Below are 4423 nucleotides of genomic sequence, written 5' to 3' on the forward strand. Positions count from 1 at the left end.
GCCTTGAAGGTGTCAAGCCTGGTATGAAACCATTCCAGGGAGAGAACTGCCTCTCTCGCTTAAGGAGACATCTCGGCCTTAGTGACTTTGCTTTCCCAGGGCTCAGCCAGCGGCAGGAGTTCCTGGGTTTCCAGACACAGAGATTCAGCTTTGACTGCTTGGGTCGTCCTTGTGTCCTGACTGCGCTGTTCAGAGTGAGCTGTGGTTCCCGGTCCAGAGCTGTGCTTTCTCTCGATGTATTCTGTTACACAAGATTTGGTCCCCTCCCATGAGGAAAGAACATTCCTTCCTTCCTTTAATCACTGCTTGGCATTAAGTCATCATTTTATGCTAGAAAATTCCGGAAATTTATTTTCCCAACTAACTTCCAGGTTATGTATATTTTCCACATTAAAAACAAGCTTTTAAAGTATCCTGATTGTTAAACACCTACAAACCATTAATTCATCTGACACAGATTGGTCTCTTCATTCCTAATCGGTTTGTGTCTGGGGGTTAGAGCGGCTCTGGTTCTGATTATCAGATTCAACCCTAACTGAGTATGGGACCTTGAACAAGTCGTCTCCCTTTTCTGGTCTTCAGTTGCCTCGTTTGTAAAATGAGAAATTTGAAAAGAACTGTCTGTTACAGCCTCTTTCAACTCTGACAGTTGAAGATGAACAGCAACTATGACTTACGGAAAGCAGGCCATGAACCGGGCTCTCCCCTACACATTTTATCAGCATGGCCTCATTTAACCCTCACGAGGACCCCATGCGGCTGGTATGGTTACCCTGACCTGAGAGAGGGGAAACTGAGGCTTAGCAAGTTCGGTGACTTGTCCACCTACAGGGAGCGAGGGGGATGAGCGGGGTTGGGACTCAGTTCTGTGGGCCCCCAAGCCCAGGCTCACAGTGCTGCTCAGTCAGGAAGAATGCCAGAGCCAAACTGCCGGGGAGCTTTCTCCCTGGAAAAACTATCAGCCTGGAAAATAAGACGCACGTCCCGCCAGAAGCCATTTCTGCAGTGCTTTCTCACTCTCCTCCACGACAATGCTATAGCCTTCTGGGCAGGAAGCCGCATGGGCCAGCTGGTCAACCCGCCATCTGTCACAAAGTCGGGTCTTCACAACAGGTTTCAGCATTTCGTCCTAAACTCCTTGAAATCCAAAAGCTCTTCATTTCAGTGTGATTAAAATGTGCCTGAGAAAACAAGCATTATTGTTAGGTTATGTTTATTCCTATTCCCCACCATTAACACAAGCAAGAGTTGATCTCTTATATACCCCGGCTCTGAAGCAGACATCAGCTAACTCCGAACCATGCAATGGGGGTTCGCTGACCTCCGGATATTCTCTAAGGCTGTTTTAACCATGATTTTTCTGGTCATCGTTAACCACAGGGATTCTTAGGGCCCTTAGCAGGAAGCACAGTGGGCAGTCCGTGTTTGCCCTGTGGCCCTCAGCCAGAGAAGCAGGAAGAAAAGAAAGAAAGGCAGCCACAATACAACTGAGCATTGAAATCAACCTAGGAATTAGATAACAACAGAAAAATCTATCATTGGAATATCCATGCAATGATTCTATGTACACATTAACCATGAGTTGCATTTCTACTGAAGTAAGTCATCAGCCAAATCAATGGACAAAGCTGTGGATCTTGAAGCCACATTGACCAATCACCCTTGCAGAGATGAACTCAGATCTGAAAATCGTGCTACAATCCTTAAACAAGAAGTAACCAAGGCCACAGCACACAGCCTGGAAAAGGAATCGTAAAGGATGCGCTAGTGGCACAGCTCCAGTGTAGATGCGGGAATCTGAACCCAGTGCGCCTTCCTCCTCAACACCACAGGGGCTCAGGCCCCTCGCCAGGGCTCCGTGCAGATGAACTGGTGGCTAAATCAGAGCTCCACTGACGAGCAGCTGTGTTCTATCATGTTTATTTATGTTTACGATGCTAAACACACACAACTCACACATGCACCTCAATTTTCAGTTGAAATGAAATATTCTTTTATTTCTCTACAAAGTTCATAACTCAAAGGCCTTTGGTGATACCTTTACATAGAGATTTCTGCATTGGATACTAACTACGGAGAACCGAGACCTGCTACCTGGTGTGAGTAAAACCAAGTAAGTAGCACTGTATTAGTTAACTAGGGCCCCATAACCAATTACCCCAGTTGTAGCTACTTAAAGCAACAATTATCTCTCCCGGTTTCAGTGGATCAGTAGTGTGGGTCACAGGGGGAGTACAGTTTTTCTCTGCTCCACAAGGACGGGGCCTCAGTCGGAAGGTTCGCAGGGTAGGAGCTGGAATCACCTGAGGACTTGTTCTTATGTGACAGTCAATGCTGCCTCTCAGCTGAGGTCCCAGCTGGGACTGTTGTCTGGACCCCCCACAGGTGTCTCTCCATGTGGCTGGGATCCAAGGGCAAGCATCTTGAGTCAGACAGAAGCTGTGCCCTTGTTATGACCCAGCTTGAAGCCACACAGCTTTGCTTCCACCAGACTCCACGGATCAAGGTGGTCATAGCCTCTCCCCAGAGTCAAGGAGAACGCAGACCCACATCTCAGGGGATGAACGCCAGCCACACTGTAAGAACAGCAGGTAGAGTGGGATACTCAGGTAGGTGGGGTCAGCTTTGTAACACACAAGCTGCCCTTACAGAATTCCACTGTCACGCTGGTTTCTGTAGGGCTATGCTGCAGGGCGCCGTACAAAGACTTCCCGGAAAGAAAACCTCAGGTGGACTCGAACAGATAAATGGGGACCAGTTGGTGTCTGGTGCCATGGTGAGGGAAAGGGTTAGAAATGTATGTTAGGGCCAGATATCAGAGAGTCCTAAGTGACATATTAAAAGAATGCTCTTGGCCCTAGGTGAGTGCAGGTGGGGGGCGCACAGGGTGCGGCATGAGGGCAGGGGCCGGGGCTACTCAGTGCGCATGGGGCTTCCGCCGCCGTCGGGCCGTGCCGGGCGGGTGCTCCTCGATTGGCGATCCCCTGGACCTTGACCCCCGCCCCTTGTGGGACCCCCAACCCGATCCAGATCTCGCGCCCGGGAACTGTCCTCCTTGGAGCTGTTTACGTGGTGGACTCCAGTCCGACCCTGTTGGCCCAGCCTCCATGTCGTCCTGGCCTTGCCCCTTGGGCTCCCGCCGCTTTCCCTTGTGAAAGTGTGGGCATCCCCTCCGGGGTGCACTGGCGGTGCGGCCGAGGAGGGGTTGACAGGAGCTTCCCTCCACCGAGGAACAGGCAGGCAGGGAGGAGACCTGTCCCCTGGCTTCAGCATAAACCTGACGTCTTAGAGAAGCCACCGGTTACCAGATTGTCTTGTTAAAGCCTTGTTTGTGGACTTTGACTGTGTCGGGGGTCGCCCTCAGCTGACTTGCCCCGGAGAGAAAACTTGGAGGAAAGACCACCCATTTGGGTCTGTGGCTGTCCCAACAAAAAATCCCGACGGCATGATGGACCTCATGGACTGGGAGTTCGCCATTCCCGGGAAGAAAGGGACCCCTTGGGGAGGAGGCTTGTTTACACTGAGGATGCTCTTCAAAGACGACTACCCATCCTCACCTCCAAAGTGCAAATTTGAACCGCCCTTGTTTCACCCGAACATGTACCCTTCCGGCACCGTGTGCCTGTCCATCCTCCAGGAAGGCAAGCAGAGGCCTACACAATTTACTGCCAAAACAGGGTGGAGTATGAGAAGAGAGTTCGAGCCCAAGGCAAGAAGTCTTCACCCTCATGAGCAGCGACCTGCAGCAACATCGAAAGGAAGGGATTGGTTTGGCAAGAACTTGTTTACAATGTTCGCAGGTCCAGCATTGCTCTATGCGATGATTAGTCACCCAGGGGAGGCAGGAGGGCGCCGTTTTCCGTTTCCGCCGCTGGTGCACTGTTCTCCGCTCGCTGAATTGCCCAGTTTTTCCTACAGGGTCTCTTCCTTCATTCAGTCTTTTGCATTTTTTATTGTTATGTAAAACTTGCTTTTCTTTTAATATTGATGTCGGCATTTCAACTGCTGTAAAATTATACATTTTTATACTTCTGTGAGTCCCCGAGGAGCTAGTTCCCTTCGCTTGTGGGTGCAGGCACGCTTCCCGCTGTCCGAGCTGCGCGTAGCCTCCAGCTGGCTGTACAGAGAAGAAACCAGCCTGTCCCCTGCCCGTGCGCGCCTCCGTCCTCTCTCCGCAGAACCCGGGGGTGTTGCTGTGGGCCTCAGGTTCAAAGTCAGCCGGCCTCTCGTTTCCGTACCACTTCCTTTGTGCTTATATGGCGTTGTGTCTGTGTTGCTGTTTAGAGTAAATAAACTATATATATAGTTTATAAATAAATAAATAAATAAATAAATATATATAAAGTATGCTCTTTATTCAAGGATGGCCGAGCAGCCACAGAAGCACTTTCAGCAGAGATGGATTAGGGAAGAGAGAGGCAAG

At 50.2% G+C, this 4423-nt stretch overlaps 1 pseudogene; it reads left to right on the forward strand.

Annotated features, from left to right (window-relative positions):
- Positions 1-723: 723 nt before the first annotated feature.
- LOC123821878 lies at positions 724-3732 on the forward strand (annotated as a pseudogene).
- The last annotated feature ends 691 nt before the right edge of the window (positions 3733-4423 follow it).

Source organism: Phyllostomus hastatus, unplaced genomic scaffold (genome assembly GCF_019186645.2).
Source record: "Phyllostomus hastatus isolate PE091 unplaced genomic scaffold, TTU_PhHast_1.1 phas_contig_40, whole genome shotgun sequence".
Taxonomy (NCBI): Eukaryota; Metazoa; Chordata; class Mammalia; order Chiroptera; family Phyllostomidae; genus Phyllostomus; species Phyllostomus hastatus.